The sequence below is a fragment of the Carcharhinus amblyrhynchos genome, chromosome 8, assembly GCF_965287045.1.
Source record: "Carcharhinus amblyrhynchos chromosome 8, sCarAmb.v2.hapA, whole genome shotgun sequence".
NCBI classification, from domain to species: domain Eukaryota; kingdom Metazoa; phylum Chordata; class Chondrichthyes; order Carcharhiniformes; family Carcharhinidae; genus Carcharhinus; species Carcharhinus amblyrhynchos.
The window spans coordinates 117308118-117334445 of record NC_137331.1 but is presented as its reverse complement, the minus strand read 5'-3'; positions in this window follow the sequence as shown (position 1 = coordinate 117334445).

Here is a 26328-nt window from a genome sequence, read left to right as displayed (position 1 = left end):
AGCCTCCGAGAATCCACCCTATCTATCCCTCTCAACATTTTATAAACCTCTATCAGGTCACCTCTCAACCTTCGTCTCTCCAGGGAGAAGAGACCTAGCTCCCTCAACCTATCTTCATAAGGCATGCCTCCCAATCCAGGCAACATCCTTGTAAATCTCCTCTGCACCCTCACAATAGCTTCCACATCCTTCCTGCAGTGAGGTGACCAGAACTGCGCACAGTACTCCAAGTGAGGCCTGACAAGGGTCTTATAAAGTTGCAGCATTACCTCCCGACTCCTAAACTCAATCCCTCGATTAATGAAGGCCAGCACACCATACGCCTTCTTGACCACATCCTCCACCTGCGAGGCCAATTTAAGAGTCCAATGGACTTCTTTAAATCCCCCCTGAACCTCCTGCCTCTCACCTTGAACCTCTGTCCCCTCGTGACTGACCCTTTGATTTGATTTGATTTACTGTTGTCACATGTATTAACATACAGTGAGAAGTATTGCTTCTTGTGCAGTATACAGACAAAGCATACCGTTCATAGAGAAGGAAACAAAAGAGTGCAACATGTAGTGTTACAGCCATAGCTAGGGCGTAGAGAAAGGTCAACTTAATGCAAAGTAAGTCCATTCAAATGTCTGACAGCAGCAGGGAAGAAGCTGTTCTTGAGTCGATTAGTACATGACCTCAGATTTTGTATCTTTTTCCCAAAGGAAGAAGGTGGACGAGAGATTGTCCAGGGCACGTGGGGTCCTTAATTATGCTGGCAGCTTTGCCGAGGTAGCAGGAAGTGCAGATAGAGTCAACAGATGGGAGGCGGGTTTGCCTGATGAATTGGGCTACATTCACAATCTTTTGTAGTTTCTTGCAGTCTTGGGCAGAGCAGGAGCCAGACCAAGCTGTGATATAACCAGAAAGATTGCTTTCTACGTACATCTGCAAAAGTTGGTGAGAGTCATAACTGACATGCCAAATTTCCTCAGTCTTCTGAGAAAGTAGAGGCATTGGTGGGCTTTCTAAACTATAGTGCCGACATGGGGGTGAACCAGGACAGGACCCCTTCAACGAAGGGGAAGAGTTGCTCCTTATCCACTCTGTCGATATCCCTCCTAATCTTTAAAAAGGGCATCCCGGTTACAGATTTCCAGCATTGCCAGCGATTCTGCCTTCTTAACCACCTTATTTCCCTGTCCTGCTGGAGATGCAGGATGGATGTTCCTGATGTTCAAGTTTATTTATATTTAAGCTTATTTATCAGTGTCACAAGTAGGCTTACATTAACACTGCAATGAAGTTATTATGAAAATCCCCTGGTCGCCACACTCCGACACCTGTTCGGGTACTCTGAGGGAGAATCCACCTAACCAGCACATCTTTCAGACTATGGGAGGAAACTTGAGCACCCAGAGGAAACCCACGCAGACACGGAGAGAATGTGCAGACTCCGCACAGACAGAGCACGTGATAATAATAAATCAAACCAAATCAAAGATCATCCATATCCTGTGAATGAATGAAATGAATACCGGTGTCAAGTTGGGAAAGAATCTTCAACGGTTTGGGCTTCAAATTTGGGCGGCACGGTAGCCCAGTGGTCAGCACTGCTGCTTCACAGCACCAGGGACCTGGGTTCGACTCCCGGCTCGGGTCACTGTCTGTGTAGAGTTTGCACATTCTCCTCGTGTCTGCGTGGGTTTCGTCCAGGTGCTCCGGTTTCCTCCCACAGTCCAAAGATGTGCGGGTTAGGTTGATTGGCCATGCTAAAATTGCCCCTTAGTGTACTGGGATGTTTAGGTTAGAGGGATTAGCGGGTAAAATATGTAGGGATATGGGGGTAGGGCCTGGATGGGATTGTGGTCGGTGCAGACTCGATGGGCCTCTCTCTGCACTGTAGGGTTTCTATGATTTCTATGGTCAGAACAGAGCTGCAAATCTCACAGAAGTTAATGTATTTTTCTCACTAAAACCATTTAGCGCAGGGAGGTTGAGGGCAAGAGGCCAGTGAATACAGATCAGGATCGAGTGAAAGGATATTGCAATTCCAAAACAGCCAAAACTCCTCTCCGGTGAACAAAGAGGTTTAATGACCTGACCAGGTCAGTTAAGGTAAGTACAATAGCAGCAAGCTTCTAGTCATCAATATTTTGATTTTACAGCATACACATCAATATTAACCTTAAATTAACCTCGCGCTAAAAGCATGTGACCCCCATGAACTGTGCAGTCACCTTCACTTGGAACTGTGGTCTCGAAATTAGCTGAGGCCAGTTGTCTGCCAAAGGTCAGAAAGGAACCATCTCTGTGGCTGGAAATAGGCTGCACCTTCGTGACAAATTAGTCTTTGCAACTCGATTTGCAGAATCGGGGTGAGATATCCTGCAGGACGTTTTTGTTAATATATTCATTCATGAGAACCATGACGTGGAGATGCCGACGTTGGACTGGACTGGGCACAGGCAATGATCTGAGCGTGTGTTTTCAAGAAAGCTAGGAGTGCTCGAAACTCTTACAAAGACGCTGCCTAACTGTTTGCAAAAATGCTCAGAAAGTTGTGGGGCTGGCGACGGGAGTCCAATGCTCAGGAGGAATCAACATGAGGAAGGGCTTCGGAATAATGACAGAAGGAGCGGTGAGTAGAAGACACAGATTTATTGGCATTGGGCTAAAGAGGCAGATGTAGGCAGAGGAGACATGTCTTATACGGGGAGTTGTTCTGACCTGCTTTGATCTACCTGGAAGGATGGTGAAGGAAGATTCAATGGTAACTTTCAGGAGGAAATTGGATAAATATTGGAAAAGGAGAAAAGGTTTCCCGCTCAGAAAGGACAGCAGGACTAGGAGGCACAGCCTCAAGATAAAAGGCGGGGGGGGGAGCAGTTTAGAACGGAGTTGAGGAGGAACTTCTTCGCTCAAAGGGTGGTGAATCTCTGGAATTCTCTGCCCGTTGAAGTGGTGGAGGTTACCTCGCTAAATATATTTAAGACATGGGTAGATAGGTTTTTGACAGACAGGGGAATTAAGGATTGTGGGGAGAAAGCGGGAAAGTGGAACTGAGCCACTTCAGATCAGCCATGATCTTATTGAATGGTGGGGCAGGCTCGAAGGGCTAAATGACCTACTCCTGCTCCTATTTCTTATGTTCTTATGTTCTTATGTGTGGGACTGTGTAGAATGGCACTATTTGAATAACTCTTTCAACGAGCTAGCACAGATAGAGTGGGTTGAACCTCTATAACAGTGGGCAGCAGGGAGTTTGGGGTGCATCATTACCCACAGGACTGATATTCTGGTTTAGTTAGTTGAGTTTCCTTTGATGTTTTATTTTAGTTGCAGGGTCTGTTGTCCCTGCCTGTTTTTGTTTAATTTATTGATTAATGTCAGCATCCCCACTGCCTCCCTGCCTCTACCACCCCCCTCCCCCCAACTCCTCCCCACTCTCATTTATTTGTTCATTGTTGATATTGTATTCAAAAAGTTCAATGGGCTGAGATGCCTTCTTCCTCGTGGTGCCATGCTCTAAGACACCATGGTTATTGGATTTTCACTGAATTGGCCCACAATTACGCTTGGCAAAGTGGTTTGTTACTGCCTTCTGCAGTATGGCCGTCCAACAACCTCTCTTACTAGCTGCCATCAGGCGTTTTGAAAGGATTTACAGGTTAATAATCACAAGAACACCAGAAATAGAAGCAGGCATCGGCCACCAGACCTTTCAAGCCTGCCTTTCCATTCAATACCACCATGGCTGATCAACACTGGCCTCAGCTCCTTTTCTGCGCCATTTCCCATCGCCCTCAACTCCTCGAACTATCAAATATTTATCTATCTCCAGTTTAAATACTTTCAATAATCCAGCCTCTGCTTGGGGCAGAGAATTCCAGAGATTCACCATCCGGTCTATGAGAAGAAATTTCTACACAGCTCAGTTTCAGGTGACTGGCCCTTTATCTTGTTGCTTTGTCCCCTTCTTTGAGATTCTCCCACTCATGAAACCATCTCAGCATCTATCCTGTCAAACCTCCTCAGGATCTTATATACTTGAATAAGGTCATCCCTCACTCTTCGAAACTCCAAAGAATACAGACCCCGAGTATTTAGCCTCTCTTCATAGAACTATAGAATCCCTACAGTGCAGAAGGATGCCATTCGGCCCATCGAGTCTGCACCACCCACAATCCCATCCAGGCCCTATTCCCGTAACCCGACATATTTACCCTGCTAATCCTCCTGACACTAGGGTCAATTTAGCATGGCCAACCAACCTAACCCGCACATCTTTGGATGAAACCAAAGCACCCAGAAGAAACCCACGCAGACATGGGGAGAATGTGCAAACTCCATGCAAACAGTGACCCAAGGACGGATTTGAAGCCATGCCCCTGGTGCTGTGAGGCAGCAGCGCTAAACACTGTGCCACCGTACCACTCTCTCTTGATAGGGCAACCCTTACATCCCAAAATTAACCTGGTGAGTCTCCTTGTTACCACTTCGACATGATGAATACACCTTCCACGGCCTGGAGTGGGACCTGAACCCATAGTGTATAACCCATAGCTAGGGAAACTACCCCCTGCACCGTAAGACCACCCTTTGTAATTATACAAGTCTTATGCTGCTAGCAATGTTTTGCAAGAAGGATCAAATGGATTTAAATGATGAGATTTGCAATATTTCTCTGTCGTTTGCTACTGGCATCCCTCATTATCGAGTTCAGCTATACTTTCACACTCCATTTAGTCATTGATTGCTCATTGCCTGTGCAAAAACATTGTCATATGTGGAATTGCAAATGTGGGTTTTGCCCGTTCTTATGAACTCGATAGAGACCAGTAACTCTGTAAGGCAATAACAAATCTGAAATTCCAATTATTTACTGACTCACAAGTATATGGATGCGGTATTATAGATGTTGTAAGAAAGCTAATCTTTTTTTAAATGGGCATGAGAAGCTTTCAAGATGGCTGCATAGGGGAAACAATGAGAATTTTTTTATTTCTTCAGGTGATGTGGTTATCACTGGCTGGGCCAGCATTTATTGCCCGCCCGTCTTTACCATTGAATGGGCAGTCTGAGTCAACCACTTTGCTGTGGATCATTGAAACAAAGAAAAATAGAAGCTAGAAGCAGGAATAGGCCATTCAGCCCTTCAGGCTGGCTCTGCCGTTCATTTTGACCACGGCTGATCATCCAATTCAATGACATGAACCCTCTTCCCCAACATCCCTTGATCCCTTTAGTCCAGAGAGTTGTACCCAATTTCTTCCTGAAATCAAACAGTGTTTTGGCCTCAACTGCATTCTGTGGTAGTGAATTCCACACATTCACCACCCTCTGGGTGTTATGGTTCAGGTTAGAAACTCCAGAGTGTTTTATGGAACCTGCCTGAATCATAAGTTTTGCCTCTTGAAGTTGGGTTAGGATAAACATGAGATGTTTTACTTCAGGTGTGACTCAAAAGACCAACTCAGGAGTTTTTATCAAACCAAATTTATTTAAGAATATAGTTAACATGTATAGTAAGAAAATTAGCAAGAACTTTTATCAATTACAAACAAGAAATGAAGCAACCACTACAATGCATAACTCTGAATGTATATTTTGAATGTGTTTCAACTAAAACTAACACACAATAAACAAAACCCTTTAAACAGTTTTATCACTGCACAGGCTAAAGCTCACATGATACTGGAATCCAATCCCCTGGGTTGAATGTTGATTTCAAATGATCTTGAAAGTTCAGAGCAGATTATAGTCATATCAGCTCCCCCAAAACATCAAAGCACAGATTCTTTACTGTACCATGGCAACAAGTCTTTCTTTCAGCTAACTGGTAATATTTTCAAAGGAAAACAGAGAAAGAGATTCCTTTTCCAGTTTACTTCAAAGATTGCCTCTAACACTGCAGCCAAATCTAAACTAAAGACAATCCTTGTCATCTGACCTGCCCACAGTTTTGTTTCTCTTCCCACCAATGACATTACCTAAGTATGAGACACAGTGACTGTGAGAGCTGCAGAGATCATGATTTTGAAAAAATCTCTTAAAGGTATATTAATGTCACATGGGTGAAGAGGATCAGAAGTCACATGTAGGCTAGACCAGGTAAGGATGATAGGTTTCCTTCCCGAAAGGATATTAGTGAACCAGTGAGTTTTTACGACAATCGACAATGGTTTCATGGCCATCATTAGACTTTAAATCCCAGAATTTTATTGAATTCAAATTTCCACCATCTGCCATGGAGGATTTGAATCTGGGTTTCCAGATGATTATTCTGGGTTCTCTGGATTACTAATCCAGCAACAATACCACTGTGCTACGTCCTCCTTTGGCCTCAAATCATTTAATCTCTACAGCGCAGAAAGAAGCCATTCAGGCCCATCGAGTCTGCACCAACAGAACATCTTACCCAGGGCTATCCCTGTAACCCTAGCCATTCTTGCTAGGTCTGGCCTCCACATGACTCCAGATCCATACCAATAGAGTTGGAATTTTCAGCCCTTTCTCAGGATGTCAGCTCACACAAAGCCCCCTTCCGAGCTGTGCTGCCGGCTTTTCCTGCTATATTTTTAGGTACTCTGGAAAAAAAGGTTAAAGAGATGTGTCCCACGTCATCATACTGGTAGAGCGGTCTCTGATTGAGACTCTTAGAGTCAGGATCCCCATTATATCATTGGTGGGGAACAGGGCGATGACAATCAAGTGGGGAAATCCTGTCAAAGTCATTTTGGGGATCCCCCCCTCAAATGTCCATACTCCTCCCCCCCTCACCATCCTGGCCCACTGAAATCGGGGTGGGGGGGGGTGGAAAATGGCTTGTCTTGGTCTCCGAAGCCCTCTGAAATGGGCCCAGTTGCTCTGCCAGGTTGTGCCATTCCACAACAGAAAGAGAGCTGGAGTCTCAAGAAGGTCATTCACCACCACCTTCCTGAGGGCACTCAGGGAACAGGCAGCAAATGCTGGTCTTGCCAGTGATACTCACATCTCATCAACAGAATCAAAGGATGACAGGAGTCACTCCACTGGGTAGTATAGATTTGGGTTCACCGACTGACTGGCTGGGGGAAGGTGGAGGAAGTGAGGATGGGTGTGTCAGGCAGCCAGGGGAGTGTGCATGTGGGCTATCTCCACAAATACGTCCAATCAGAGTTGCCAATCCTACCCGGCTCCTGGATCCCTGAGAGCCTAAGAGATTCCAGGAGTAATCCAGTGAAATTTGAAAGTCAGGCTTTCTGGAATTGTAACCCTTTCCACATTCCAGCAATGTCAGCTGTAAGTGGGAATGTGTGTGAGAGTGTGTGTGTGTGTGTGTGTGTGTGTGCGCATGTGTGTGTGCATGTGAGTGTGTGTGTGCATGTGTGTGCGTGTGTGTGTGTGCGTGTGTGTGAGTGAGAGTATGCGTGTGTGGGTGTGTGTGTATGCATATGCAAGTGTGTGTCTGTGTGTGTGTATGTGTGTGTGTGCGTGTGTGTGCATGTGTGATTGTGTATGTGGGTGTGTGTATGTGAGCATGTATGTGTACATGTGCATGTGTGTGCATGTGTTTGTACATGTGCGTGTGCCTGTACATGTGCATGTGTGTGCATGTTCATGTATGTTTGTGCACATGTATGTGCATACATATGTATGTGTGTATGTGTGTATCCATGTGTTGCATGTGCTTGTATAGGGCCTGTGGGCGGGGGTAACCAAACAGGACGGGGAGACAGCCTCAGGCTTGAATTGCTCACTTAATGCCCTCGGTATCAATGGTAGTCCTCGTCACACAGTGAGCCTGTGTAACGGTACCTTATAAATGACAGAGATCCCAGGGCTGGAGGAGGACATCGTACTTGTTGTACGCCCTGCATCTGTCTATTGCCTGGACTGAAACAGAGAAACCTATACCAATTGCAAAAGCTCTGTGAACTTAACCAGGGTGTCATGTTCTGAAAGGCTTTCTCATAACAATCCCTCATTTTACAGAATTAAAACGTTCATTTCCCTTCACGGCCTGCTGAATATTCCAGTTAGAATCAGTGAAGATCATTTAGAAGCCAGTTAGATTGATTCACTGGTGTTGACATTAAGTCAGGCAGTACAGAACTGCAAATTCAGAAAGCAGAGCGCAGTAACAAACCATTCGGCCCAACTATAGATAGGATGCAGGACTGGGCGGAGAAGTGGCAGATGGACTTCAACGCGGATAAATGTGTAGTCGTCCATTTTGGCAGAACCAACGGGATGAACGAGTACACTATCAAGGGCAGAAGTCTGAGTAGTGTTGAGGAGCAGAAGGATCTTGGGGTCCGGGTCCACAGGACTCTTAAATCGGCCTCGCAGGTGGAGGAGGTGGTCAAGAAGGCGTATGGTGTACTGGCCTTCATTAATCGAGGGATTGAGTTTAGGAGTCGGGAGGTAATGCTGGAACTTTATAAGACCCTTGTCAGGCCTCATTTGGAGTATTGTGCGCAGTTCTGGTCGCCTCACTATAGGAAGGATGTAGAAGCTATTGAAAGGGTGCAGAGGAGATTTACAAGGATGTTGCCTGGACTGGGAGGCATGCCTTATGAAGTTAGGTTGAGGGAGCTGGGACTCTTTTCCCTGGAGAGACGAAGGTTGAGAGGCGACCTGATAGAAGTTTACAAAATGTTGAGAGGAATAGATAGGGTGGACTCTCAGAGGCTATTTCCCCGGGTTGAAATGGTTGCTACGAGAGGACACAGATTTAAGGTGCGGGGAGGGAGGTTCAGAAGTGATGTTAGGGGTAAGTTTTTCACTCAGAGGGTGGTGAGTGAATGGAATCGGCTGCCGTCAGTGGTGGTGGAGGCGAACTCGCTGGGGTCTTTTAAAAGACTTCTGGATGAGTATATGGGGTTTAATGAGATTGAGGGTTATAGATAGGTCTGTAGGTTGGTAGGTGATGATGTGATCGGCGCAACTTGTGGACCGAAGGGCCTGTTTGTGCTGTAGTGTTCTATGTTCTAATCAATACTATCTTTATTCTCGACCCCAGGTTCTTCCTGTCCCTCTCCACCCCGATTTCAGTCTAACCATCTGTTCCTTTTTCCCAGATACATTTATCGAGGAACTGCAGCCCTTGCAACCCCCCCAACCGCCCCCAACTCCCCCCCCAACCCCCCCACACCCCCCCCCGCCCCCCAACAACACCAAATACAATAGAACTGGATTGCAAGAGTTAGTCAGAAAACATCGCTCTTCAGCTGGTGACCTAGTCTTGTGAAGAAGAGAATCCACAACTGTAACATTTCGGAAAACCTGATACCAGTCTGGCAAAAGAATCTCATATGAAAACGGTGTGAACTTATCACTCAAACAAAACCCACTCCCTTGCTCAGTTAAAAATAGGTTTCAGAGAGCGGGATTTTCCAGAACTTCCTGCCACCGGAACCGTCTGGTCCCAACAGAAGGCATAGAACATAGAACATTACAGCTTAGTACAGGCCCTTCGGCCCTCGATGTTGCACCAACCAGAGGAACAAACCTAATGACCCTCTAACCTAAACTATTCCAATGTTATCCATATGCCTATCTACTGACCATTTGAACGCCCTTAAAGTTGGCGAGTCCACAACTGCTGCAGGCAGGGCATTCCATACCCTTACTACCCTCTGAGTAAAGAACATACCTCTGACATCCGTCCTATAATTATCACCCCTCAATTTAAAGCTATGTCCCCTCGTGTTAGCCATCGCCATCCGAGGAAAAAGGCTCTCACTGTCCACCCTATCTAATCCTCTGATCACCTTGTATGCCTCAATTAGGTCACATCTTAACCTTCTTCTCTCCAATGAAAATAACCTCAAGTCCCTCAGCCTTTCCTCATAAGACCTTCCCACCATATCAGGCAACATCCTGGTAAACCTCCTCTGCACCCTTTCCAATGCCTCCACATCTTTCTTATAATACGGCGACCAGAACTGTACGCAATACTCGAAGTGCGGCCGCACCAGAGTTTTGTACAGTTGTAACATGATTTCACGGCTCCGAAATTCAATCTCTCTACCAATAAAAGCTAACAAACCGTACACCTTCTTAACAACCTTATCAACCTGAATGCCAGCTTTCAGGGATCTATGCACATGTACACCGAGATCTCTCTGCTCGTCGACACTTCCATTAGCCCTATATTCTGTACCCCTGTTACTCTTTCCAAAGTGAATCACCTCACACTTTTCCGCATTAAACTCCATTTGCCACCTCTTGGCCCAGCTCTGCAGCTTATCTATGTCCCTCTGCAAACTGTAACATCCATCCTCACTGTCTACAACTCCTCCGACTTTAGTGTCGTCCACAAATTTACTAACCCATCCTTCTACACCCTCATCTAGGTCATTTATAAAAATGACAAACAGCAGTGGCCCCAAAACAGATCTTTGAGGTACACCACTAGTAACTGAACTCCAGGTTGAATATTTCCAATCAACCACCACCCTCTGTCTTCTGTCAGCTAGCCAATTCCTGATCCAAGCTGCTAAATCACCCTCAATCCCATGCATCCGTATTTTAGCACCATCACCATTATGGCGACCGTCACCAAATCCTGCCCAAAGTACAGGAATGAGATAGAGAATCTGGTGAACTGGTGCAACAACGTTAATCTCTCCCTCAATTCAACAAAATGAAGGAGATAGTCATCGACTTCACAGAATCGCAGAACGCAACAGTGTAGAAGAGGCCCTTTGGCCCATCAAATCTGTACTGATGCATGAAATGCCCGGACCTGCCCACCTAATCCCACTTGCCAGTACTTGGCCCATAGCCTTGAATGTTGTGATGTGCCAAGTACTCATCCAGGTACTTTTTAAAGGATGTGAGGCATCCCACCTCCACCACCCTCCCAGGCAGCACATTCCAGACTGTCATCAGCCTCTGAGTAAAAAAGGTTTTTCCTCAACTTCCCCCTAACTTCTCACCCCTCACTTTTAACTTGTGCCCTCACAACTGACCCTCATAATCTTAAACACATCAATCAGGTCACCCCCTCAGTCTCCCCTGCTCCAAGCCTATCCAATCTCTCTTCACAGCCTCAAGATAAAGGGGAGGCGGTTTAGAACGGAGTTGAGGAGGAACTTCTTCACTCAAAGGGTGGTGAATCTCTGGAATTCTCTGCCCGTTGAAGTGGTGGAGGCTGCCTCGCTAAATATTTTTAAGAAGCGGGTTGATGGGTTTTTGATAAGAGAAGGGATTAAGGGTTATGGGGAGAGGGCGGGAAAGTGGAACTGAGCCACGACAGATCAGCCATGATCTTATTGAATGGCGGGGCAGGCTCGAAGGGCCAGATGGCCTACTCCTGCTCCTATTTCTTATGTTCTTATGTTCTTATGTTCTTATAACTTAAATGTTCCTTCAGGAGAACATGCCCCTGTCTACATCAATGGGAACAAGGTAGAAATGGTCGAAAGCTTCAAGGTTTAAGGTGTCCAGATCACTAACAACCTGTCCTGGTACCCCCATGCTGACATTACAGTTAAGAAAGCCCACCAACGCCTCTACTTTCTCAGAAAATTAAGGAAACTATCACTCTTACCAACTTTTCAGACACACCATAGAAAGCATTCTTTCTGGTTGTATCACAGTTTGATATGGCTCCTGCTATGCCCAAGACCACAAGAAAGTGCAAAATGTTGTGAATGTAGCCAATCCATCACACAAACCAGCCTCCCATCCATTGTCTCTGTCTACATTTCCCACTGCCTCAGAAAAGCAGCCAGCATAATCAAGGACCCCACACACCCTGGACATTCTCTCTTCCACCGGAAAAACATACAAAATCCTGAGGACACGTACCAACCGACTCCAGAACAGCTTCTTCCCTGCTACCATTAGACTTTTGAAGGGACTTGCCTTGCATTAAGTTCATCTTTCTCTTCACCCTAGCTATGACTGTAACATTACATTCTGCACTCTCTCATTTCCATCTCTATGAAAGATATGCTTTGTCTGTGTATCGTAATAGAAAGAATACTTTTCACTGTATGTTAATACATGTGACAATAATAAATCAAATCAAATCAAAATCACATCAAACCAAATCAAAATCATGACTGATACCGAGAAAGACTTGTACTTGTATAGCTCCAATCACAATCACTGGATGTCTCAAAATGCTTATAGTTGACAAAATAATGTTGACATGTTATGTATGAAAGGTGGCATCCAATCAGCATGCAGCAAACTCCCACAAACAACAATGCCAGAATGACCAAATATTCTGTTTCTTCATGATGTTGACCAGGGTGGCACAGTGGCATTGTTGCCTCACAGCGCCAGGGACCCAGGTTCAATTCCGGCCTCAGGTGGAGCCTGCACGTTCTCCCTGTGTCTGCGTGGGTTTCCTGCCCGTGCTCTGGTTTCCTCCCATAGTCCAAAGATGTGCAGGTTGGGTGGATTGGCTTGCTAAATTGCTCCGTACTGTCAGGAGGATTACTAGGGTAAATGTGAGGGGTTATGGGAACAGGGTCTGGGTAGGGTTGTGGTTGGTACAGACTCAATGGGCTGAATGGCCTCCTTCTGTACTATAGGGATTCTATGATTCTATGAGAGATAAATATTGTGCGGGACTCTGGGGGATCACTCCCCCGCGCTTCACCAAATAGTGCCTTTGCATCTACCTGGGTGGACAGATGGGACCTTTTAACGTCTGCTTGGAAAACTTCCAGGTAGAGTAGCACTCCCCCAGTGCTGTACTGGGAGCCCCAATCTTAATTTCTCTGCAGATTTAATGAGTTGAAGGGATTCAAAAGGAGGCCATGGACTCAAAACCTTGTGATTCAGCGGTGAGAGTGCTGCCAAACTGATCTATGACTGACACGTGATGCAATGAGCAGTAATTTCTTCAGCCAGAGGACGGTGAATCTGTGGAATTCATTGCCACAGAAGGCTGTGGAGGCCAGGTCATTGAGTATATTTAAGACAGAGATTAATAAGGGGATCAAAGGTTATGGGGAAAAAGCAGGAGAGCTGGGCTGAGAATCAGTAGGACTAGGGGGCACAGCCTCAAGATAAAGGGGAGGCGGTTTAGAACGGAGTTGAGGAGGAACTTCTTCACTCAAAGGGTGGTGAATATCTGGAATTCGCTGCCCGTTGAAGTGGTGGAGGCTGCCTCGCTAAATATTTTTAAGAAGCGGGTTGATGGGTTTTTGATAAGAGAGGGGATTAAGGGTTATGGGGAGAGGGCGGGAAAGTGGAACTGAGCCACGACAGATCAGCCATGATCTTATTGAATGGCGGGGCAGGCTCGAAGGGCCAGATGGCCTACTCCTGCTCCTATTTCTTATGTTCTTAAGTTCTTATGATGTGGAGATGCGGGCGTTCGACTGGGGTAAACGCAGTAAGAAGTCTCACAACACCAGGTTAAAGTCCAACAGGTTCATTTGGTAGCAAATGCCACAAGCTTTTGGAGCACTTCTCCTTCGTCAGATTAGTGGAAGATCTGTTCACAAACAGGGCACATAGAGACACAAACTCAGTTTATGGTTGGAATGCGAGTCTTTACAGCTAATCAAGTCTTAAAGGTACAGACAATGTGAGTGGAGAGAGCGTTAAGCACAGGTTAGAGAGATGTGTATTGTCTCCAGACAGGACAGTAAGTGAGATGTTGTCAGCCCAGGCAAGTTATGGGGGTTACAAATAGTGTGACATGAGCCCAAGATCCCGGTTGAGGCCTTCTATGTGGAGTCCTCCAGGTGCTCCCATGCACCCCAGACGTTCTCTCTTCCACCTTCTTCCGTTGGGAAAAAGAATCAAAAGCCTGAGGTAATGTACCAACCGACTCACAAACAGCACTCCCTGCTGCCATCAGACTTTTGAATGGGCCTACTTGGCATTAAGTTGATCTTTGTCTTCATCCTAGCTACGACTGTAACACCACATTCTGCACTCTCTTGTTTCCTTCTCTAGGAACAGTATGCTTTGTCTGTATAGCGCGCAAGAAATAATAGTTTTCACTGTATTTTAATTCATGTGACAATAATAAATCAAATCAAATCAAAAAAGAGATGTTGGTTAGGTGCATTGGTCATGCTAAATTCTCTCTCAGAGTACCCAAACAGGTGCCGGAATGTAGCAACTGGGGGATTTTCACAGTAACTTCATTGCGGTGTTAATGTAAGCCTACTGTGACACTAATAAATAAACTTTTTAACTTTTGAAATAAACTTTTAAGGAGAATATGTTGGGCAGGTCACTGGTCAGTGAGAGCAGAGAGGGGATTCTTACTCTGGGTTTGACTATTATGCGAGTTTGATTATGAGTACAGTCTTACTAACTGCAAAGACTGGTGGCACAGTGGTTAGTACTGGGATCCAGGTTCGATTCCCGGGTTGGGTCACTGTCTGTGCGGAGCCTGCATGCTCTCCCCGTGTCTGCTTGGGTCTCCTCCAGGTGCTCCAGTTTCCTCCCAGTCAGAAAGATGTGCTGTTTCAGTGGATTGGCCATGACAAATTGTCCCTAAGTTTCAGGGGTACTAGCTAGAGTAAATGTGTGGCGTTACGAGGAAGGGTCTGGGTGGGATTGTTGGCGGTGCAGGCTCAAAAGGCAATAGGAATTTGTTAGGACTTCGAAAAACAAGCAAGTTGTGTTTGGGACATATGCCACTTTTAACTAAGTGGTGCTGAAATGGATTAGCACAGATGGCAAAGGGAAAAAAAAAACATTGAGAGCTTATTTGTCACAAACTTATAGGGCCAATTTACATCACCCTTGAATTTTCATGAAACAGCTAATGTTAGCTTATTTAAGAATCGCCCCAGGGCTGCTGTACTGTGGAGCATCTTATAGTATAATGAAAGCCACATCTGCGTCGGATGTTGTTGTAAATCACGTTGCTTTTTACCCATTAACACCACAGGGAAAAAACATTAAGAAGCCCCCAGCAACCCAACGGAAGAGAACGCTGGTGGGTATATTTAACTTTCTCCAATCACAACAATGAGGAAACGTGTTTGAACATCTGTTAGAGTCTGAAATGCAGAATGATTTTCCCAGAAAGTGCAAGTTTGTTATAAAGTTGGAGATGCTGCATGTTACAATATTTGTGGTTGTTAAAATGGACAAGCTATATTTTTAAAGGTAGGATGATTTAATCTATTCCAAATAAATGTACGTATGTTTATCTCCAAGTAAAAAAATCTCACAGGCAGCAAGATCACGCAGTATATAGCACTGCTGCCTCACTGCGCCAGGGACCTGGGTTCAATTCCGGCCTCAGGTCACTGTCTGTGAAGAGTCTGCATGTTCTCCCCGTGTCTGTGGGGATTTCCTCTGTGTTTTCCGGTTTCTTCCCACATTCCAAAGATATGCAGGTTGGGTTGATTGGCCGTGCTAACTTGCCCGTTTGTATCCAAAGATGTACAGGTTAGGCAGATTGGCCATGCTAAATTGCCCCTTTGAGTCCAAAGATGTGTAGGTTGGGTCGATCAGCCATGCTAACCTGTCCTCTTGTGTGGATTGGCTATGCTAAATTACGCCTTAGTGTCCAAAGATGTGCAGGTTAGGTGGATTGGCCATGCTAAATTACCCCTTAGTGTCCAAAGATGTGCAGGTTAGGTGGATTGGCCATGCTAAATTGCCCCTTTGTGTCCAAAGATGTGCAGGTTAGGTGGATTGGCCATGCTAAATTACCCCTTTGTGTCAAAAGATGTGCGGGTTATGTATGGATTGGCCATATTTGCCTCACAGTGCCAGACACAAGGCACAAGCCTAGAGTAGGCAACCTGCCTTCATAATGTTACCCTCTGGTAAAGTGGAGGGTCTACGCAGGATCGTGGATATCTACCATTGGTACCCCTGGGACTGAACAGGCCAATTTTGGACACGCAGATCTGGAGAACGCAGACTTTTGAAGGGGGACCATTCCACGAGGTGCTGGGGTCTGGAAGGAGAGGTTCACTGATAATAAGTATAATGGTGAAGGCAAATGGTGATGGTAGAAGGACAAGTAGATTGGCCTAGAAGAGTTGAATTGGTTTGATTTGATTTATTATTGTTACATTTATTGGTATACAGTGAAAAATATTGTTTCTTGTGTGTCATATAGATAAAGCATACCATTCATAGAGAAGGAAAGGAAATATGAAATATTGAAGGTGGTTGGTTGAGTTTGGAACTGGGTGTGGGGAGGGGATGTGGTGGGGCGGAACCTTACAGCTGGAGCTAGGAGGTCCAGTTAATGATGCCAGAAGCATTCCTTCACACAGAGAACAGTAGAAATCGGGAGCAATCCCCCCCACCCCAGCAAAGCTGCTAAGGTGGCAGATCAAGTGAATGTATCAACAGGTTGGTGGCCTTTGGATAGAAAATGATATTAATGATGAGGGAACAAGATGGGCAGATGGAATTCAGATACAGATCAGCCACAAGCTAATTCAACGGCCAAACTGGTTCGAAGATCTGACTTATTTTCCTCTATTCAACTGTGTCTGCATTGATTCACCCGGCAACACAATGTTGGATAGATTTCAGTGGAGTGGTCCAGAGTGACAAGGCCCTTGAGACTCATGAGTATGGTCTACTAATACTATAATAAGTGAAGATAATTTTGTTAGAGGTTATTAAGTCTGGTTAAACCTAGCTCTCCCTGTTGGAGGCTGGACTTCGATTAGAAGGATTTCCATCTCAGTAACTCGCCTGATGCTTCCCTGGACAGCACGGTGGCACAGTGGTTAGCATTGCTGCCTCACAGTGCCAGGGACCCAGGTTCAATTCCCAACTTGGGTAACTGTCTGTGCGGAGTCTGCACGTTCTCCCCGTGTCTGCATGGGTTTTTTTCGGGTGATCCGGTTTCCTCCCACAGTCTGAAAGACGTGCTAGAAAGGTGGATTGACCATGCTAAATTCTCCCTCAGTGTACCCCAACAAGTGCCGGAGTATGGCTTCTGGGGGTTTTCACAGTAACTTCATTGCAGTGTTAATGTAAGCCTTCTTGTGGCACTAATAAACTTTAAAAAACTTATACATGCACCCAGCGGCTTGCCCTGGTTTTTGGGCATTAGATGTGGGTTATCACTGCCTTCTACCTGAGCAGATACTCCCCAGACATACACCTCACTTAGAGAGGATATTTTCCCTGTAACATATCCCAAATGAAGCTTCTGCCTGTTGGTTTTCTGGCTACGTTTGATTATCTCTGTGCAGATGAAGTGGTTCTCTTACCGTCTCCTCCTCTGAAATGATTGACCAATGCCAGGTACCTTAGTAAGCTCGAATAACAAAGCAAAATTCTGCAGCTGCTGGAAATCTGAAATAAAATCAGGAGATGATGGAAATCGCCTGGCATCGTACATGGGGAGAAACAGTGGACCTTGCTTCAGAACTGAATTTCTTATTTATTCCTTCATGGAATATGGGCATCGCTGGGGAGCCAACATTTATTGCCCATCTGTAATTGCCCTTGAACTGTTTGCAAGTTCATATGTTCAAAGAATTAGACCAGTCAACCCATCGAGTCTGATCCACCATTCAATCATGGCTGCCATTCCCATTTTCCTACCTTCTCCCCATAACCCTTCAACCCATTACCAATTAAAAATCTATCTATAAGTGGCTTGCCAGGTCATTCAGAGGGTTGTTAAGAGTCAACCACATTGCTGTGGTTCTGGAATCACATGTAGGCCAGGCCAGGTAAAGACCGCTAAATACCTCTCCTCAAGGACATTCGTGGATTTTTACGACAATCAACAATGCTTTCATGGTCATCAGTGGGTGTGAGGGCGATCTGGCTGCGACATCTGTCACCCCACTGATCTCTAGGGTTGATTTAGCTGGCTCGTTAGACGGGTGTCCCTCTTCCCTCACAGCTCCATGTGCATCCGTCCCGAAGCTCAGCGCTCAGCTGCAGAGGATGACCCCCTAGAAGTGGACCGCTCTGCCAGTCTAGGATATATGATGTAGCTACACTCTCATGCTAGGCTAAACCTCCAAGACCATTTGTAGGATGATGTAGGGAAGTCAAGTTCCAAGACTTCATGGTCATCAGTAGATTCTTAATTCCAGATTTTTATTGCGTTCACCATCTGCTGTGGTGGGATTTGAACCCAGGTCCCCGGAACATTACCCTGGGTCTCTGGATTACTAGTCCAATGGCAACACCACGAAACTACCACCTCCCCGAAAAAAACTGTAATGCCCTAAAAACATTAACTTGCTTTCTTTTTGCACAGTTATAGCCAGTCCTAGGCCAGCAGAATGGCTCAGTGGTTATCGTCATAGCACCAGGGACACGGGTTCAATTCCAGCCTTGGATCACTGTCTGTGTGGAGTTTGCACATTCTCCCCGTGCCTACGTGGGTTTCCTCCGGATGCTCCCGTTTCCTCCCACAGTCCAAAGATGTGCAGGTGAGGTCGATTGGCCATGCAAAATTGCCCCTTAGTGTCAGGGTAAAGGGAATAGGGCCCGGGTGGGATTGTGGTTGGTGCAGACTCGATGGGCGGAATGGCCTCCTTCTACACTGGAGGGATTCGATGATGAGTATTTCCAGCCTTTTCAGTTTTGATTTCTGTTTAAGAAGCCCCGTGTGTTTTGCCTTTTGATCTTAACCCAGTTATTATCACTGCCTTCGGCTATTTAATAAATGTATCTCATTCTCACTTCCTCTTGCTGTCGACTTATGCTTTTCAATCACTGGTGTAGCTGTCCTCTCTCTCTTTCTCTCTCTCTCTCTCTTTCTCTCCTTCCCGTAACTTTTTAGCTATTTCAGCTTGATTTGTACTTCCTTCCACCTTCTCACAAGATTCTCGCTGTAATCTCCAATTCTTCATTCGTTCGATACTCTTGCATTCAGGTGATGTTCTGATGTTCAATGTTGGAAAACCCAGCCTGTCACTGACGGGAGGGGGAGAAACATCACGTCGCCGAAAAATGTGATTAGGAAGTTCCAGTGAGTTTTGTTTGCTCTTGTCACTGATCCCACCTGGAGAAAACGGGAGTGGAAAATCCCGCTGTTTCTGCACGTAACAGATTTAATGGACAATGGCCTAGTGGTATTATTGATAGACTAGTAATCCAGAAACTCAGTTAATGTTCTGGGGACCAAACGAGAAAATGCTGGATAATCTCAGCAGGTCTGGCAGCATCTGCAAGGAGAGAGGAAAGTTGACGTTCCAGGCCTGATTTTACCATCAGGTTGCGCCCCCATTTTCGGGCGCAAGAACTTAGTGAAGCCGGGGGTGGGAAAAGTAGTGTGATCGACGCCCACCTCCACGTCGGTTCCCCCTTTACCGAAATTGGCCACGACCGTGACCGCGCCTGAAACTCCCCCCTTTACCACTTGCGTTCGCCCATCCAGAATCGGCGCGAAACAGGCATACTCCACAAAAGTCCAATTCGGTTTCTCCATCAGCGAGGAGGTAAGTGCTGAGCGTCCAACAGCTCTCCGCTTGAAATTGGTGGTGGGGGGAGGGTGGGGGGGACGTAGGACATAGAACATTACAGCGCAGTACAGGCCCTTCGGCCCTCAATGTTGCGCCGACCAGTGGAACCAATCTAATGACCCTCTAACCTAAACGATTCCAATGTTATCCATATGCCTATCCACTGACCATTTGAACTCCCTTAAAGTTGGCAAGTCCACAACTGCTGCAGGCAGGGCATTCCACACTCTTACTACCCTCTGCCGTCCTATAATTTTCACCCCTCAATTTAAAGCTATGTCCCCCTCGTGTTAGCCATCACCATCCGAGGAAAAAGGCTCTCACTATCCACCCTATCTAATCCTCTGATCATCTTGAATGCCTCAATTAGGTCACCTCTTAACCTTCTTCTCTCTAACGAAAACAACCTCAAGTCCCTCAGCCTTTCCTCATAAAAGGGGGAAGGAGGGAGGTTCACTACCACTCTGCCTGAGATCAGTGAGGGAGGGGAGGGGCCTGCGATAGGTCTGGGTGGCGGGGAGGGTGGGGTGGGGTAAGGGGTCATAATGTTGTGGGGGTGGGACAATGTCTGTGGGGGCCTAGGGGGAGGCGTTATTCGGCCTGGGAGCGATGTGGCAGGGAAACAGAATTCTGTCATTTTTTTTTCTGCGTATGCACAATTGGAGGCACCGATCGAACCTGCAGGACTTCGGGCACATTAAATCCAGCCAGCAGGCTTCTGCAGCGCAATTTGGAATTACTGTTCTTTTTTCAAGCAGAGTGCTTATGAGGATACCTGAGAATGGGTCTAAAAGTCAGATCTGAAACACTCCCAGTTTCAAGTCCGCCCAGCATTTAGAATCAAAATGGTAAAATAGGGTCCAGATAACCCTTTATCAAAGCTGCCCTGGAGACCTGGGTTCGAATCCTGACTCAGCTGATGGTGGAATTTGAATTCAATAAAAAAAGTCTAGAATTAAGAATCTATTGATGACCATGAAGCCATTGTCGGAAAAACCCATCTTGTTCACTAATGTCCTTTAGGGAAGGAAATCTACTGTCCTTACCTGGTCTGGCCCACATGTGACTCCAGAGCCACAGCAATGTGGTTGACTCTCAACTGATCTCTGAAATGGACTAACAAACCACTCAGTTTCAAGGGTAACTGGGGATGGCCAGCCAGCGATGCCCATGTCCCATGAATGAATAAAAAAATCAAATTTAGTTCAGAGAAGCATGAAGCATATTCCATCCAAAAGACTGCACCAACTCTCCAAAGTTTCCTCGACATAACCTTCCAAACTCATGGCCTCTAGCTGCACATTCCCCTCCAAAACATACACCAGCCTGTCTTGCAACTGTCATTGATCTGCTGGGTCAACACCCTGGATCTCTCTCCTTAACAACACTGAGGCTGTACCGAGATCATGGATAGGAGGCTGGTTTGAGTGTTGGACTGGGCTTCATTCACAACCCTTTGTAGTTTCTTGCAGTCTTGGGCAGAGCAGAAGGTGTACCAAGCTTCCCACCCTCTGTAAACTGAAACTGTCTAAGATTCTGCGAACCGTACCTTCACATACACTAAATCTATCACCGTGTTGCTCACTGGCTCACATTGGCGAAGCATTTAATTAAAAAAATTCCTATCCTTGTTTGCAAATTCCATATGACCTGTCCTACCTTTGTAACCTCCTCAAGTATTGCAATCCTCAGAGGTATATTCTTTCATCCAATTCTAGCCTTTTTTGTATATCACTGATTTAAATCATTCCACCATCAGCCTTGTCCTGGGATACCCTGACCCCTAAGTGCTGGATCCCCTCACCACCTCCCCCCACCTCTCTCTCCCCACTATTAAAAATGCTCCTTAGAATCTACCTCCCGTGAACTTCTATATCACCTCTTTAACCATCTGTCCTAATGGCTCCGTATGCAACTCAGTGTTAACATGCTGTTAGTTTGCACTCCGCTGAAGTGCCTGGGGCCATTTTGTTGCATTAAAGAGACTATATAATTGCAAAATGCTGTTACTGTTGGATTATCTGACATGAGGTACAAGTCAAGACCAGACCAGTAGGTTTGGAATGGATTGTCAGTGTTACACATCAGATGTTCAGAGCAGTTGCACTAACAAGACAAAAGATGATAAGGTGCCACAGTGTGAGTTTTGAACCAACTCAATGCAGAATAATTCAAGAGCAGTTGCCAGATTGAAGTCCAACATGGAAAAAATATTTTAAAAACCCATGGATGCTTCCAGTGGCATCATGTGACTACGCACTCAGAGTTGTGTTACTTCACGATACAAATGAGTCAGAAACTAAACAACCGCAGGAGAGGGATTGTTGAGCCATTGCTTTGCTTGTTATTGTGTGGTGAGTTTGCCATGGAACATCTGATGATTGTCTAATCCAAATCTAGGTTTGCTAATTTGGCAACGATGAGACAAAGGTGAAATTTTCCCATCCCGTCCACCACGAAATCATAGCTGGTGGGGGGGCAGAGGAGGGGGTGGGTGGGATGGTGGTGCGGGATGTGGCTGACCATGTAAAGGTCCGTTGGTCTTGGGTGAGGATTTTCCCATCTTGGGGTGAGTGTGGCGGGAAAAACGTACCTATAAACTATACATTCTGCAACCAAACTCAGACCATCAGTGGGAGTGCGGCAAATCATGAATCATAGACTCCCTCTGTGCTGAAGGAAGCCATTTGGCCCATTGAGTCTGCACTGACTCTTTGACAGAGTGTCTTATCCAGCCCCTCTCACTGTAAACCCGCACGCTTACCATGGCTAATCCATTTCGCCTACATTCCTTGGGACACCAAGGGGCAATTTAGCATGACCAATCCACCTTGTACATCTTTGTACTGTGGGGGGAAGCTGGGGCACACAGAGGAAACCTCCCCGCAGGGAGAACGTACCACAGACAGACACCCAATGCCAGAATTGAACCCGGGGCCCTCGCGCTATGCGTCAGTCGTGCTAACCACCGTGCCACCTTGCTACCCTCATAACCGCAGCCAGTACAGGAATTGAACCCATAGCTGTTGGCATCAATCAGCATCACAAACCAGCCGTCCAGCCAACCGAGTTGACCTATGGTTACCTCAATGGAGCTGTTTCCAAAGGGAGGGAGATAAGAAAGTTAAAGTTAGATGTCAATTTGATGTTCCTCACAGACAGAGGATAAAATGAGAGTGGTTAAATAATATATATGATAAAGCAATGTGCTGTTTGGTTCTTTAAATAATAGATTCTGCTGATAAACTAACATTCAGAGTGACAAATGCAGGCTCGGAGACTGATTGCTTTACAGGAGATGGAAAATGACATTTGCACTTCCTAACCCTCAAAGCTGACAAGGTACAGATATAAAATGCAATCAAAAGAATGAGTAACATCAAAATGAAAGCTGAGCAGATATGGAGCCTGAAACAATGTTTGTGCCAAAAATATTTCTGAATTTAGATTCAACAGAACCAGTTAAAAACAACAGATTAGAACCATGATAAAAGGATTTAGATTGTGGCACAGTACCAGGGGACTTGTGTTCAATTCCCAGCGTGGATCACTGTCTGTGCAGAGTCTGCATGTTCTCCCTGTGTCTGCATGGGTTTCCTCCAGGTACTCTGTTTTCCTCCCACAATCTGAAAGATGTGCTGGTTAGGGTGCATTGGCCATGCTAAATTCTCCCTCAATGTACCCGAATAGGCACCGGAGTCTGGGATTTTCACAGTAACTTCATTGCAGTGTTAATTTTTTTATCCATTCATAAGAACATAAGAACATAAGAAATAGGAGCAGGAGTAGGCCATCTAGCTCTTCGAGCCTGCCCCGCCATTCAATAAGATCATGGCTGATGTGTTGTGGCTCAGTTCCACACTCCCGCCCTCTCCCCATAACCCTTAATCCCCTCGCTTATCAAAAACCCATCAACCCGCGTCTTAAAAATATTTAGCGAGGCAGCCTCCACCACTTCAACGGGCAGAGAATTCCAGAGATTCACCACCCTTTGAGTGAAGAAGTTCCTTCTCAACTCCGTTCTAAACCGCCCCCCCTTTATCTTGAGGCTGTGCCCCCTAGTCCTACTGTCCTTTCTGAGCGGGAAGAGTCTCTCCACCTCTATCCTATCCATCCCATTCATCATCTTATATGTCTCAATGAGATCTCCCCTCATTCTTCTAAACTCTAACGAGTACAAGCCTAGTTTATTCAGCCTCTCCTCATAGCTCAACCCCCTCAACTCCGGTATCAGCCTAGTAAACCTCCTCTGCACTGCTTCCAAGGCCAAAATATCCTTGTGTAAGTGCGGCGACCAAAACTGCACACAGTACTCCAGCTGCGGCCTCACCAATGCCCTATACAGCTGCAGCAAGACCTCCCTACTTTTATATTCAATCCCCCTCGCTATGAAGGCCAGCATCCCATTCGCCTTCCTGACCACCTGCTGCACCTGCAGGCTGGGTTTTTGCGACTCATGCACAAGGACCCCGAGGTCCCTCTGCACCGTCGCCTGCTGCAGTTTTTTGCCACGTAAGTAATAGTCCTTCCTACCATTATTCCTACCAAAGTGGACCACCTCACACTTGCCAACATTAAATTCCATTTGCCATTTCCTGGCCCATTCGCCCAGCCTATCTAGATCCTTCTGCAGACTCTCCACACCCTCCGCGCAATTTGCCATTCCACCAATCTTGGTGTCATCAGCAAATTTCGACACCATACACTCACGTGACGTGGATGTCACTGACTGGCCAGCATTTATTGCCCATCCCTAGTTGCCCTTGAGAAGGTGGTGTTGAGCTGCCTTCTTGAATCACTACAGCATGTGCTGCGGGTAGTCTCACAGTGCCATAAGGGAGGGAATTCCAGGAGTTTGTCCCAGCGAAGGAATGGTGATATCTTTCTAAGTCAGGATGGTGAGTGGCTTGGAGGTGTACTTGCAGAGGTGTTCCCATGTATCTGCTGCCCTTGTTCTTCCAGATGGAAATGATCCTGGGTTAGGAAGGTGCTGTCTAAGGATCTTTGGTGAATTGCTGCAGTGCATCTTGTAGATAGTACACACTGCTGCTACTGAGTGTCAGTAGTGGAGGGAATGGATATTTGTAGATGTGGTGCCAATCAAGCGAGCTGCTTTGTTCTGGATGGTGTCAAGCTACTTGAGAGTTGTTGGGACTGCACCCATCCAGGCAAGTGGGGAGTATTCCATCACACCCCTGAATTGTGACTTGTAGATGGTGGATAGGCTCTGGGGAGTCAGGAGGTGAGTTACTCACCACAGTATTCTTAGCCTCTGACCTGCACTGTGGTGAATGTAGTTGGTCAATGGTAACCCCAAGGATGTTGCCAGTGGGGGATTCAGTGATGGTAAGCCTACTTGTAATGCTAATAAATAAATACAAATTCTAGAACACCGAAAGCAGCTGATATAATGGTTCAAATATAAAAGTATTCATAGAGAGGGTGAGTACACAAGTTATTGACTCTAGGGACCTACGAGGAAGTAATTGTGGAGTGTGCTCAGTAGAGCTAATCTCTCCACCATCTGTAAACTCAGTACTATTACAATTACATGACTTTTCCTTGAGGCTTCTTCATGCCCCTTTAACCACAGACCTTTCTACTAACAGCTGAGAATCTCGCACAGGCCAACCCACATCCAACAACCTGCTCTGAAAACTCTGCTCACGTTTTGACAGCTGCGATAAATTGCACTGCAGCCGCTGAGGTGACCCATTACATTCTGATCTCCTGTTCCCTGACAACACCTCAGGAGACTGCAGCGATTCAAGAAGGCGGCGCACCACTGCCTTCTCAAGGGCAATTCAGGATGGGGCAATAAATGCTTCCCCAGCCAGCAATACCCACATCCTGTGAAAGAAATTTTAATAAATAAACAAAAATATAAATCAAATAACATTGTGAAAAAAAACAATTACCACAATATCCCAATGTTAATGGATGAATCCTTAAAAATAATTCCAGGATCAAGACTAATCAGTTCTTAGAATCCTGGCAGCATAAGAGGCCATTTGGCCCATCAAGTCTCCACTGACTCCCTGACAGAGTATCTTACCCAGGCCATTTCGCCCATCACAGTGTAATCCCACACATTTACCATGGCTCGTCCAACAAACTTATACATCTTTAGACACTAATAAGCAATTTATTATGGCCAATCTGCTTAACCTGCACATCTTTAGATTGTGGGAGGAAACCGGAGCAGCCGGAGGAAACCCACGCAGGCACGGGAAGAGCGTACAGATTCCGCACAGACAGCGACCCAAGTCAGGAATCGAACCCAGGCCCCTGGTTCTGTGAGGCAGCAGTGCTAACCACAGCACCACTGTGCCGCCCTATCTACGTGGTAAGTGGTAAAATCAACCCATTAGTTTTTGAGATATATTTTTTACAGAAACAGCAACGTACAGGTTCAAAATAATTTCCTCCACCCACTTCCGATGGCGAAGGTGATAATACAAGAACACAAGAAATATGAGCAGGGGTTGGCCCATTAAACCTATTCCACCATTCAATAAAATCATGGCTGACCTTCGACTCAAACTCCTGTCTGACCCCGATATCCCTTGTTTCCCTAAGAGGTAAAGATCTGTCTATCTCATCCTTAAGTACAGTCAGTGATGGAGCATCCAGAACCTTCTGGGATGAAGAACTCCAGAGATTCACAATCATCTGAGTGAAGTAATTTCTCTTCACCCACACCCGAGTTATCCTGATTCCGTGCCCCAGTGTTTCAGATTCCCCGATCCATGGAAACAATCTCTCAGCACCTACCCTATCAAGCCCCTTCAGAATGTTTCCCTGGGATTGGCATGGTGGCACGGCTGTTAGCACTGCTGCCTCCCAGTGCAAGGGACCCCGGTCCGATTCCCGGCTTGGGTCACTGTCTGTGTGGAGTCTGCATGTTCTCCCCAAGTCTGCATGGGTTTCCTCCGGGTGCTCCAGTTTCCTCCCACATTATGAAAGA